This window comes from Lasioglossum baleicum, chromosome 5 (genome assembly GCF_051020765.1).
Source record: "Lasioglossum baleicum chromosome 5, iyLasBale1, whole genome shotgun sequence".
NCBI classification, from domain to species: Eukaryota; Metazoa; Arthropoda; class Insecta; order Hymenoptera; family Halictidae; genus Lasioglossum; species Lasioglossum baleicum.
In genome coordinates, this window is record NC_134933.1 from 2,594,189 (window position 1) to 2,608,772 (window position 14,584).

The 14,584-nt window shown below is 44.0% G+C and overlaps 1 long non-coding RNA gene across 1 annotated transcript in view; it reads right to left on the reverse strand.

Moving 5' to 3' along the window:
* Positions 1–290: 290 nt before the first annotated feature.
* The window catches only part of LOC143208646 (uncharacterized), a 56,199-nt gene continuing 41,905 nt past the window's right edge, over positions 291–14,584 (reverse strand). The window contains exon 2 of the long non-coding RNA XR_013008947.1: positions 291–433. This is a non-coding gene — a long non-coding RNA (uncharacterized LOC143208646). The remainder of the gene's footprint in view (positions 434–14,584) is intronic.

Below are 14,584 nucleotides of genomic sequence, written 5' to 3' on the forward strand. Positions count from 1 at the left end.
TGAACGCGGCGCCTCTATCGGAGATGATACGATCCGGATTTCCGAAGATTATCTGTTGATTCTCTAATTTGTTAATAACTTCTTTGGCATTTGTTGTTTTCGTCGGATACAACCATGTAAATTTTGAGAATCCATCTGGTACTACGAAAATATAGCGATATGCTTTGCCCGTTGCCGTCATCGGACCTACGTGATCGACATGATATGTATCTAAGGCCGTTATTAGACTAGGCCACAGGTGGGCAACTTGGTGGCGCCACCGAATTGAAGAGCTTTTATGAATCGGTAACTGGTGGTACCACCAAGCGTTCATTCCCGCTGTCGATGTAACGCTGTGTCGTGTTCTTATGTATTTTACGATAAATGTGGTGGTAATTTGAACGTCAATTGTTCATGTTTTCGCGATGCTGGTGGCGCAACTTGGTGGCTTTGTCTAATAGGCTACATTCAAATCAATACCCCGGCTGGTGGCGGCGCCACCAAATGTTGCCCGTCCGGTTGCCGATGCCGTCCACCAAATCGGCAACTATTTTTGGTGGCTCCACCAGTTACCGTAGTCTAATAGGTTACATTTGTTTCAATGCCCCACGACGTGCTGAGCAACTCGGTTGCGCCACCAGTGGCCTAGTCTAATAACGGCCTAAGGGTCTTGACCCTTTCGGAATTGGCGTTAATTCGCCTTCGCGTTTCCCTAGCTTTTTGTCCGATACTACACATTGAATGCAACAGCTAATAAATTTCTTTAATTTTTCTTCTAGTGTGGGAATATAATATTTTGACTCTATCATTTCTTTCATTTTCCGTACACCCACGTGACCGTTTTCGTGCGCGTTCCTTATTATTTCTAAGTGCATGCAAGAAGGTACGACAATTAGCTTTTTACCGTTTCTATGTTTCATTAATATGTCGTTCTCTACAAAGTAATCGTCGTATTTCTCGCTTTCTAGAATACGCTTGATTATACGCAATCTTTCTTCTTCGCCCTGTTTATTCTTTAGCATTGCTAACATCGCGCAACTCTAGGACACAAGTCTCTTTTCGACAATGTTTTCTTTAACGCTTCGTAGTCTGTTACTAGCTTAAACGGTATACCTAATAAGTAAACGCGAAATTTTTTCACTACATTTATCACGGCTAATACTTCGAGCTCATATGAATGATCGCAGACAACCAGGGCTGCACCGGGCAGCAATGTCGCGTTTTGGATCCCTGCTGCCGCGAGGCTGCACGGAAAACGGTGGGGGATTTTTCCTCACTGTAAGAGGGCAACACAGTCGCGCCAATGTTTCGAATGCCGTACGCAGCGCCGTACAGGCACGTACAGGCCTTGTACTAGGTGGCAGGGGGTCTCTCGCCCCGGTAAGGTGATACATACAGAGCTGGTCGCGCTGATGTGGATCTTCCACATTAAGATGTCGGTAAAGTAAATGTCTATTGTACAAATGTGTAGCAGCAGCAGTCTTTCTTTTTACTGACAAAATTAATATTTATTTAAATTACATACTACATACTATCAGGTCGTTCGGAAAGTAATTTCGTTTATCGTGTAGGGATGGCAATGCTTCCGTTTGTCATTACTAGACTGCGAATCTTTCTGCAAAGTAAAAATTGACTATATCGATTGCAAGAGATAGAAATCAAATTGAATGTTATTTCTTCAGCAAAGAAGAAAACGAAATGACTTTCCGAACGAGCTAATACATTAACATATTACAATAGGAGAGCTGCATAAAGTCTAAATAAAATCAATCTTATCATTTTCATACAAAGAAACATTTACCAGTTACTTTTAAGGTTCGGTAGGCGTAGAGGGTTGAAACGTCTTCGTGCAAAAAAAATGTATCGTAGAAGGGAAAAGAAACTTAAGGGGGCCGTCTCCTAGCAGATGACGGTCGCGCGTGAACACTCACACACCGCTAGAGTACACTCACACACCGCTAGACCACGTATACGTACGCGAGAATTGCTAGGATCAGGGAAATGCGTTCTGATTTCTCGATAATGCAAAGACGGGGGTTTTTATTAGTCAAAATCGCTAGATAAAAGATCAATCTAGTGCGCTGTTTGCTTCAAAAGTCGTTCTTTTACGTTTCCGAGCAATGATTTTGCAATATTCGGCTGCATGTTGCCCGTCGCATGTTGCCCGTTAGATGGCGCTGCAGTCACGCCGGCGTACTAGCCTCTCCGACAGGCAACATGCAGCCGAATATTGCAAAATCATTGCTCGGAAACGTAAAAGAACGACTTTTGAAGCAAACAGCGCACTAGATTGATCTTTTATCTAGCGATTTTGACTAATAAAAACCCCCGTCTTTGCATTATCGAGAAATCAGAACGCATTTCCCTGATCCTAGCAATTCTCGCGTACGTATACGTGGTCTAGCGGTGTGTGAGTGTACTCTAGCGGTGTGTGAGTGTTCACGCGCGACCGTCATCTGCTAGGAGACGGCCCCCTTAATTTATAATTTTCGGTTCGAGCGCGTTTCCAGCTACCCGAGTGCATCGGGCTGCCAAGGGGTTTCGAGCTGCCCGGGAGTGTCTCGATCTCGTCGGGCGGGTTCGGAAAGAATCGGACAAGTTCGGGCGAGCGAGTTTTCGCGATACTCGAGATTCAATTCTGCGTTCGCACGAACTTGTCCGCTTCTGTCTGAGGTCTGAACCAGGGGGTGTAAGCTGGCGTGTTAAAGAAGTGGTCAGTATTTCAGCGCCCTCTATTACTCAGGGCCGAAAAGGGCCGAACTAATGACAGTATATATACAGGGTGTCTCACCTGATTTTGACATCTTGATTTTCTCGCTATTGTTACTCGTAGCAAAAAATTTTTCAGTATAGGCTTGAATGGTATCGAGTGGAGCATATTTTGATGTTATTAGTTTTTTCGTTAGTGGATGCGTAAAGGTCATATAAAGGTTAACTTTTTTTTTTTAATGGAATGAGGTATTTTGGAATACATCAATCGATGCAGCTGGACATTCGTTATAAAAAAGTACTAACCTATGTATGTCGAAAAGTTAGTAGTTCAGGAGATATTTCAATTTAAAAAACTCTAAAATACCATTACTGTCGTACTAAGACGTTAGTGTTTACTTACTTATGTAACGTCTTAGTACGACAGTAATGGTATTTTAGAGTTTTTTAAATTGAATTATCTCCTGAACTACTAACTTTTCGACATACATAGGTTAGTACTTTTTTATAACGAATGTCCAGCTGCATCGATTGATGTATTCAAAAATACCTCATTCCATTTAAAAAAAAAAGGTAACCTTTATATGACCTTTACGCGTCCACTAACGAAAAAACTAATAACATCAAAATATGCTCCACTCGATACCATTCAAGCCTATGCTGAAAAATTTTTTGCTACGAGTAACAATAGCGAGAAAATCAAGATGTCAAAATCAGGTGAGACACCCTGTATATAGATACAAACGCTACTCACTTACACACAGATACTCGCGTGACTCACACAACTCTATAAATATACCGTAGCTATATGTACTTTAATGTACACGCGTACAATTAATCTTGTAAGTGGAAAGGGTAGAAATTTATACAGCTTGAAATATATAAAAATAAATATTTATTATAAATCTATTTATTTTCTCTTACAATGTTTCGTATAATAGGTACGCGCTATCTCAAACAAAAGTGATCCAGCGGAACTTCAATAGGATCTGCGAATATAAAGACAAGATATATTATCGCACATGTTTATACCATTATTTCTTAACTATATTTATTTATAAATAAATAATATATAAATACCTGGTAAACATAAACTTGGTACGGCAGACAGAGAGAGTCCTCGCCGCACAATATATTTGGCCTCAAAATGTAAATTGCATACTGCCCGCTCCAACAGTAAATAGTTTCTCGGGCAGATGCAATAATTCTTTGTTCCCAGTCGCAGAGAGCCACTTAGAAATCCTTTTCTCATATTTCCTGTCCTTAGGAAATTTGTATAAACTGCTATAATTGCCGGGGCAATTAAGAACAACGCACAATTTAGCAACCATAGCTACTCTTTCACTTGGACCAACTTCGACTCGCTTAGAACAATTCAGAACAATTCCAGTGTGGGTTAGGTTGCTAAGCGTTAGCGTCAGTCAGAGCCAAGCAAGCGTTCTGCGCATGTGCCCCCATCACGTGATGGGGAACACCAACGTCGCCTATAAGCCAGGGCCAGAAACTTAGTGGTTGAATTATTTGCATTTCAGCTTATACCCCCTGGTCTGAACGCGCTCGACGAAGTCGAGCCACTCTCGGGCCACCCGATGGTGTGTCACGGATAGACTGCGGATCTTTATGCAAAATAAAAAATGTCAGCGTCGATTACAGGAAATAGAAACTAAATTGAATGTCATCTCTTCCCTTAATGATTTTAATAGAGGAGAAATCATATATTGACATCTTCAATTTAAAAAATTTTCCAACAACTATCAATTTCATCTACTCAAGTTTGCTATAAATGCATAAAGATCCGCAGTCTATTCGTGACATATCAAGCGGCCCGAGAGTGGCTCGACTTCGTCGAGTGATTTGAAAATTACAGTCAAAACGTGTTGGTCGAGGAAGTGTCGACTTCCAGCTCAATAGTAATGACCCGTCATAAATCTCTCTATAGAGAACAGCCCCGGGAACGGCACGGAAAGAAATCGAGCCTACCGGGTTGGGTCTGCCTTTTTTTTTTTTTTTTTTTCGTGTGAAAATGCATTACGCATACCTCGGCATCCTGGGGGATAGCCGAGGTTATGTGGGACTCTCCTCGGGTGGGGGTCGACTCGCAAGCGACTCGATCCCCTCCCGAGGCCTACCGCACTAAAAACACACGCCCTCCTAAGCTACAGGGGAAGTGCCTGGATCACGCGAGTATTCAACAGGTCACTTCCCAGCATTACAATCATCCCGCGAGGGAGGGGTTAACCTCCCCCGCACCCTAATCTAACAGACCCCGGGCGGAGGGACCCGCCCGGTGTCCCCGTCCCTGGAGCCTTCGAATTGAGCTTCCCGAGCCCCAGCTCGGTCCACCCACAGCTCCCGGTGCCCTCGTGCACTGCTCGAAGCGGGGAAGGTCGTCGGAGGCGCATCCGAAACGCCCCGACCCTCCCCACCCCACCCCCCACGCCACCCCAGAGCTCGGCTCCGGGATGGCCAGCTCCCCAACAAGAATCTAAGGGAGCCGGACCATCCCGGGAGAAGTTAAACTTCTCCCTTGGGCCGGGGTCAGCTTATACCCCGGCCCCTCTCCTGAACCTCCCCCGTTCCAGAACGGGGGGATATCCTCTGACGCGAGTGCCTGGGTCTGCCTAGCCCGACCCCAGCCGCGCGCCCGTAGTCTCAATGTGTTGACTTCGATGGCGCACGCTGCGTAGTATGTGTGACCGCTGTAATAAGTATTTCAATACAGCCGAAAATGCGTGTGAAACGAGTCCTGCCTCCTCCACTCTGATCCAATCGTCCGCGCATTCGCACCTAGACACTTCACCGTAATCCTGCCTGGGAACCTTCTTCTCAGGCTTACACCAAGTACAATGTCACCAGTTCGAATCCATGCGTGTTGGCGTCTTGCCGCCATCCCCTACAATTGCGTAGTATGTAGTGGGCGGTAACGGTATCGTATCCTAACCCACTGCTGTTCCGCTATCGCTCGTACTTTCGAGGCAGTGTATTGGATCACTTGTTGGACATAGACAAATCTGAAATGTTTTTTCACTACGTGAATGAAATATGTAATTTCAGGACAGACGCTGTCGATCCTTACGACAGAAAATGTCTGTTCCAGGGTTGTTACCTTTCACTTAAAAAGGTATCGTTGGCCAAGACTGGTTGCTAATATTATTCTCGAGGTGTAAATGGGGTTATTTAGTCGTATACAGCGTCCTTTGCCAGCTCCTTGTGACGCCAATTTTTATATCTCCATTTCTTTTCAAGGGCTCATTTTACAGTGGAAACTCCAAGGAATATAAACATATTTTTTTCAAAATTTAAATCACTGACGCACAGTGGTCTGGATTGGAAAATCGTGTGCCATTTTGTTATAACTTTTGAACCAGTAGAGATACTGCAATTAAATTTTCACTAAAAATATTTAAAAAATAGTCATTTTTAACTATAGGTAATTAAATATATTTTGCATTTGTTAAACAATAATTTTTTATAAATTTTCATTGATATTTTTGATTTAAAAAAAATTTTTTGGAATATGATCGTACATACTATTTTTTACTTTCTAAATATGTATTTTTTACATTTATATTTCACACATGTAACGTTTTATGGAATACGTAAAATATAAATTTGAGAAATCTTGTTGCAATCAACATACACAAAAATTACCGTAAAGGTAAAAACGCATTACATGCGTGTCAAAGATATTTTTTATAATAATTTATAATGATTAAAACACGAAACGAGCCTACTACCTTATATCTTTATTTTACTAGAGGTGAGCGAGAAATATCAGAACGAAACAGAATTGAAAAACTTCTAATATATTTTAATACTAAAGAATTACCTCGGATGCAATATTTAACACTAAAATCTTACATTTTTCGCTATGTGAAGTCATCTGATAATAATTTGTACCAACAATATACCTCGCAAACATTCTATTACCAAATATTTGCGAAAATAAATAATTTTTTCACATACCCGACCGCCATTTTGTTTTTTCAATTTTGACATCAGATTCATATTCAACGACCCTTGAGTTTCAGCAATTGATGCGATACCGCATCCAACTTTAATGGCTTTAAACAATAATAATTTGAGCGGGCGGAGAGGGGCGGAATTAATTTTTTCATGATTATTTAGAGGAAGGTGTACTAAAAATATTCCAATTAATTAGAAAGCTAAACTCGGCTAAACTTTAAAGATATACCATCTTAAATGGAAAGGACTTCACAAATTTTTCTTACGGCATTGAGCATTATTATTTAAATAGAGTATTTACATTAATAAATAATAGAAAGATATGATTTTTATCACAAAAGTCTGCTCTTCAATATAACAAAAAAGCGAGAGATAATATTAAATAGGAACGTCAGGGCACCGCATCACAGAGAACCAATTTTTCTCGTGAAAAATCCTCCTCTTCAAATGTCCTATTTTCAATGTTTATTGCAACTATTATATTTATTAAATTGTACTTGTGGGGGATCTAAATATGAGAGAGAGGAGGAAAAAGGAAGGAGAGCGTTTCGTCCTAGGCCCGCTAGAGGATGTGGGAATGCGGTATGCAGTTACCAGTGTATGCTAACCACGGTAGGAAGGATGATGATTTTCAGAAGGAATTGGGAGAGTCCCACATACCTCTCCACGTGTTGGATGTGAAGGAAATTGAGAGTTACAACGAGGGTCAGTCACCAGTGTTTATTCACGATGACGGTCAATATAATCATCAGTCAGAACTATGACTGAGAACACACAATAGCATCAGAATGATGCAGGAGCAAACACGTTTATAAAACTTGGCTAACACGCTGGAGTACACGCTGACAATGTTGAGCACGTCTGTACTCATTGAACCTTCGAACAGAAGAGAGCGAGCGTTCGCTGCGCTCAGCAATTTCGGCGGAAAGCCGCGAGTGCGCAGGCGCGGTACCCCACCAAGGATCGGGGTAAAGCCGAGCCCACACACTCCCCCCCTAGTGCAAGGCACGATTCACAATAACATGGGGTGGTGTAATACAATAAAGAGAACTTATGCAAAATATGCATTTACAATTTCATTTTTAAATTTCGCAGAGCATCACAAAAGGATGTAGGCGGTATCAACCAGCGCTTCATTACATTCATAGCTTAATAGAAACTGCTTTTCGCTAATAAGTTTTTAAATTGGCGGGGGCCAGAACGCTCGAAGCAGGGTCGCTATCGACCGTATCGTCGAGTGCTGGATTGACCAGAAAGGCTGGTTTCAGCAACTCGATGGATACATTTTTCGACGTGCCATTAACGTCAATTTGAAATACCCGATCAGAAGGACGGGAAAGAACTCTGTGAGGTCCCGAGTATGGTCTCTCCAGAGCCTTTTTGGCCATGTTACGCATGAAGACATGCGAACACTGATACAACGATTTGAAAATGAATGCGCGCATCTTGTTGTGATGAGCTGCAGGTACCGGACGAACCTGACGCATGTGCTCGCGATGTTCCTCCAAAAATATATTAGGGTCCGGCGTGAAATCCTCCGGAAGAAAGAATTCTCCGGGGAGACGAAGCGTTGTTCCGAAGATAAACTCTGCGGGAGACGCATTCGTGTCCGTACGGACATGGGATCTCAAGCCAAGTAAGACCGTGGACAGCGAGCGCGTCCAGTCAGTGTCACGATGACACATTAGGGCCGCCTTTAAGGGACGATGCCATCTTTCAATAAGTCCGTTAGAAGCCGGGTGGTATGCAGTTGTGCGGATTCTCTCGCATCCGACGAGAGATAAGAGTGCCGTAAATAGACGCGACTCAACTTGTGCACCTTGGTCCGTCGTTATGACTTTCGGTGCGCCATAACGCGAAATCCAGGTATCGAAAAACGCACGAGCGATGGTCTGAGCGGATGTCTCAGGAAGTGGGACAGCCTCGACCCATCTAGAAAAACGATCGATCATCGTCAAAATGTACTGCATACCACGTCGAATTGGCAAAGGACCAACAATGTCCAAATGTACATGGTCAAAACGACCATCAGGGGCAACTATCTTGTCAGGCAACATTTTCACGTGCCTGGATATTTTGGACTGTTGACAGTCCACGCACTCCTTGCACCATCGCTGAATATCGCGATGCAAGTTAGGCCACACATATCGGTGCCTTATCAATTTATCGGTCACTTGAGGACCAGGATGCGCAGGCAAGTGAAAAATGTTGAAGACAGTTCGGCGCATCTTTGCAGGAATATATGGCCGAATGGCCTCCGCTGAGATTTCGCAACTGATAGTATGATGCTCAGGGCCCCATGAAATATCTTTAAGAACAAGGGAATGATCGGTTGACTTGCGGAGTTCCGCCAGTTCACCGTCATCCTTCTGGCTTCGAGCCAAGTCTTTTAGGTTAATTTCGCAGGGGAGTCGGAGGGACTTTACCCGCGACAAAGCGTCTGCGACTACATTCTCCGGGCCCTTCACATGCTCAATGCGTGAAGTGTACTGCGCAATGTAAGACAGCTGACGCAGCTGACGCGGAGAGGCTTTCTCGGGACGCTGTAAAAACGCGTACAATAGAGGCTTGTGATCTGTCACAATTTTAAACTCGCGCGCTTCAAGCAGGTACGAGAAATATTTGATAGCCTCATAGATCGCAGTTAATTCCCTATCATATGCGCTATAATTCTGCTGCGCAGGGGTTAATTTCTTCGAGAAGAAGGCGAGGGGCTCCCAGGCCGGGCATGTGTTCCCAAGAGGATGATTCCTCTGTTCAAGGACCGCGCCTATTGCAAAATCTGACGCATCGGTCACAAGCCTAAGCTCTGCCCCAGCACGGGGGTGCACAAGAAGGGTAGCCTGGGCAAAATCTTCTTTGATTTTGCCAAAGGCACGCTCCGCCTCGCTATTCCATGGAACTTCTCTCTTATCATTCCTCTTTGAATCAGAGAGGTAGGCATTTAAGGGTGCCTGAGTGGCGGCTGCCTTAGAAATATTGCGGTGATAAAAATTTATCATGCCCAAGAACCTCCTAAGTTCCACAATGGTCTTGGGTTTGGGGAAGTTCAAAATTGCCTCCACTTTTGATGCCGTGGGGCGAATACCCTTGGCATTTACAAGATATCCTAGGAATTCTAGCTCCTGAACTGCGAAAACGCATTTGTCAACATTTAACCTGAGATGGTATTTTCGCAAGCGGTCAAACACCGTGCGTAAATGAGAATCATGTTCTTCCATCGAAGACGAAGCAATAAGAATGTCGTCTATATACAGAAAGACAAAGTCCAGATCCCCCAGCGCTCGATTAATGTAGCGCTGGAAGGACTGACTGGCGTTTCTGAGACCAAAGGTCATATACAGAAATTCAAACAGCCCGAAAGGGGTTGTAATAGCAGTCTTTTGCACATCTTCAGGGGCAACCGGAATTTGGTTAAACGCCTTGTGCAAATCTAGAGAGGTGAAGACTGATTTCCCCGCCAGATTATTTGAATAATCATGCAAGTATGGGGTCGGATATCTATCCGGAACGGTGATGGCATTGAGCTGCCTATAGTCACCGCAGACACGCCATGAGCCATCCTTTTTCTGCACCATGAGCCATCCTTTTTCTGCACCATGTGCATTGGACTGGCCCAGGGACTACTGGAGGGACGACAAATGCCGTTCTCACACCACTGTTTAAATTCTGCTTTAGCAGCAGTAAGTTTGTCCGACGCCAAACGACGCGGACGCGAAGATACAGGAGGCCCCTTCAGGATGTGATGATACACTTCCGACGAGGAGGGTGGCAACGGGTTAGAACAACCCGTGATCTCCGGATATTCAGCTAAGATCGCAGAATGCGAGGATTTAGCTGCGCTAGTATGCACAGATCTTACAAAAGAAGCGTGATATCTTCCAAAGGAAGTCACGTTAGTTGCCTTATCGACCAGACAATGACTTTTTAAGTCGACAGAGATACCATAATGGTGAAGCAGATCCGCACCTATGATAGCGGTGGGAACGTTGGCAATACAAAAATTCCAACGGATCACTCGTCTGAGGCCAAGATCCAATACACGGAATGATTCGCCAAAAGTGTCGATCCGAGAATCATTGGCAGCGAGTAATTTCAATTGAGCAGGCTTGCAGCGTATCTTTGGATCTGCCGGAAGCAGTGATATGTCTGCGCCTGTGTCAATTAAAAATTCTTGACCAGAAATTCGGTCATGAATGTGGAGACGACGAGATTCCCTATATCCCCTACCAACGGTCTCCATGCGGGAGGGAGAATTTAGTTTTTTGACGCTGAGAATTCAGCGAACTTAGGGCATCCAGGTGTACAGGACGTAGGATTGTGCGGGTAACGCGCGTGCGCTAAACACAACGCACCTTTCCTGGATGAAGTAGTAGAGAGTGAATTTGATGGAGATTTACTCCGGAATGGTCGCGGATGCGACGGCGAACGCGCATTAGCGCGAGCGCGGCCTGGATCTCTACTGCGCCCAGAAGGGGCGTCTAATTTCGAAATAATCGATTTTAATAACGTTTCAATTCTGTGAAACTAGTTGTCCGATGATCTCGAGGGAACCGATGTGTCCTGAGAACACGAGGGAAGTGAAGTGTCCTGAATGGCAACACTCACCTTGGGCAACTCGCCTGACATTGCAACTAACTTGTCAGTTAATTCTGCCACTTTATCCAAATCGGTAAAACCAGTGGCAACCAGGATTTCACGCTGATGCTCAGTCAGCTGCTCTAGAAAAATTTGTTTGAGCACCGAATCGGTGCATTTACATGCGGCATTCAATTGGCGTAATTGCCTCAAAATCTGTGAGGGACGACAGTCTACGTTGACTTGCCCTCGAAGAAGTTTTCTAAGGTTCTCTTCATCTGAGGGAGCATAGACCTTGATAAGTCTCGCTTTTGCCCTCGAGAACATGTCAGAGTAAGGGGGTTCCTGCAAAACAATTTTTCCTCCGGTCGGTCTCCGTCTTGCGTTTCTGTTCTAAAGTCGCGGGTCACCAATGTGGGGGATCTAAATATGAGAGAGAGGAGGAAAAAGGAAGGAGAACGTTTCGTCCTAGGCCCGCTAGAGGACTCATCAGTAAGGCTATCTAGCGGGCCCTGCCTTAAGGACCCTTTAGTTTGCACCGTCTCCGGCGCGCGGACATGTTGGACCATTTAGTTTGGTGTCCGGTGGGCTGGTCGTAATTCGTGAGGCTCGCACAAAGGCCAAGCGCTGGGGATCGTGTCTATCCCCAGGGGTTCGCGGACAAACCCCAGGGGTTCCCTGAATCTTTTACTCCCCTCTACACCTCAGGAGATGCCTATCCTAGAGCCGGTCCGTCGCCGGAGAAATTCCAAGCTCTCCGAAATTTTTCCGGCCGCCGCTCCGGCGTGGCACAGGCAGAATATAACATGCTGTATTTATTTAAAAAGCTATTGACTAGAACTTGTCAGAGTTTGTCGTGTCAATAGGTGGCGAATACGTTGTTAAGGAATTTAAACGTTATAACAAAGAGTTTGATTTTTTTGAAAAGTTAGTACAATTATTAATTGATTACATGACGTGGAAAAAGATTTGTGGAAAATGCAATTGGTCGGAATTGCAGAGGAAATACTAACAGTTGTATTTCGCAATTTTTTTGGGGTGGCTCTTTATTGAAAATTTGAAGAGCACGTTGTGTGGATCTATTCCTGGCCAGCGTTTCTCTTGCAAATTATTAGCAAAACATGAAAGAGGAAAAAGTAGTACATACTGTTTTTTATACGCAATGCAACGACATATGTAATTTTTTTGTGTTTATGATATTTTGTTAGATGTAAATCCGTATATTGTACAGCGACCCTCAAGGTCATGCAAGCTCGGAAACGAAAGAAGCATTTTGAATATTTAATACCAATGTGTTTGCAAGTATTTCAAAATGCTTCTTTCGTTTCTGACCTTGCATGACCTTGAGGGTCACTGCACAGTATACGAATGAATTCGACTAGACACGCGCTCTCATGTGACATAAGAAATAATAAAGCATTCTATTTAAAAAAATTGAAGGTCACCTTCATATCTAACAAAATATCATAAACACAAAAAAATTACATATGTCGTTGCGTTGTGCGTATAAAAAACAGTATATACTACTTTTTCCTCTTTCATGATTTTCTAATAATTTGCAAGAAAAACGCTGACCAGGAATAGTGTGAAACACCCTGTAGATCCACACAACGTGCTCTTCAAATTTTCAATAAAGGGCCACCTCAAAAAAATTGCGAAATACAACTGTTAGTATTTCCTATTATTTCTACTTATTTCTTATTTATTTCTACTATTATTTCTGCTAGTATTTCTACAAATCTTTTTCACGTCATGTTGTCAATTAATTGTACTAATATGGTCACCGTGTAGCAGTATGCCGTATGAGTGAGTGAGAGAGAGAGACTGAGAGAGAGTAGAGTGAGAAAGAGTAAAGTGAGAATCGCGGCAGGTGTCGCATAATGACCATTAGCGACACCTAACGAATCATGTACGCCTTACATCGGCAATTGTATGAATATGCAGAGATTGAAACGAACCGCAGAAGTGTACGGACGTTGTCGAATAAAACTTGTGAAGAGCACCACAGTCGTGTAGTCGATCGCGATATTAATATTAATCGATATTAGCGATTCGTGTGAGAACGCGGAGAAAACGAGCGGAGCAGTCGTAATAGGAAGTGCGCGAAACTTGGAGCACGTGGCGCGTATTACGTCGTTAACGTGTCGGTTCCTTTGTCGAGGTATAGCAGGCAGGCGTGAGGCGCGAATACTGCATCTGCACTACATTTCGGACTAAAATCGCGGCCAGTAGGGGCGAATACGCAATTTTTCCTCCGAAATGGCGACAAACGGGGAATTTTATGAAGATGAGAGGAGTAGGCATTTTCGAGACACGACGAGTGTGCTGCCGGCGTTTGATCCTGTTACAAACGAGCTAACCATCGAGGAATGGATCGAGAAAATGGAGGAATACGGAGACCTGTACAACTGGGACGAGGTAGCGATACGACTCTATGCCCTTGCTAAACTAAAGGGTGTAGCACGGAAATGGCGAGACAGTCTACCACGTGTCCAGCGGACATGGGCACAATGGAAAGTACTATTAAAAGACAGCTTCCCATCAGACGAGAGTGAGGTGAGTCTTAGATTGGATGCTCAAAATTACAAAAAGAAACCAAGTCAAGATATAGCCGAGTACTTTTATGAAAAACTTGCGAAGTGTAATCGTGCGCAAATGGGCGACCGCGAAGCGATCGAGTGGATCGCCGACGGGCTTAATAATCCCCGTTTTCGAGATTATTTAGGACCTTTAAGCCGGTACAAGAAGCCCAGTGAGCTTCTCGCAGACTTGCGAAGCGCGAATCTATATTGGAAGGAGACAGCAAAGACGGAAGAGAGACGAAACAATCCAGGGCCTCGTGACGACAATCAGCCAAGATGCTTCGCCTGTAAACAACAAGGTCACACCGTACGTACGTGTCCAAAAGCAACACAAAGTATAACATGCTTCAAATGTGGAAAGTCGGCCATTATTCGCGGTCGTGCACGGAAAACATTCGCCCAAACACGACAATTCGTAGCGGTCAACGCGATATGCCCGCGAGAGTTCTGTATATAGATGGAGATACTCACCAAAAGTACTTAAAAAACGCAGTTATTAGTGGTCGGAGTGTGAAATGCTATGTTGACCTTGGCAGCAGCGTAACGGCTTTACGCCAAGATATCGCACATGAGCTAGGCATAACATACCATGAAACGACCCTGAACAGTTTCGTAGGATATGGAGAAGGTCGAGTACAGCCGTTGGGCGTGTTTACAGCAAATATAAGTATTGACGGTGTATAGGTGAAATCAGAAATACACGTCGTTCCAAGCAAGAGCCAAGCGATACCCCTGTTGGTGGGCCACCCGTACACAGAGCACCCTGACGT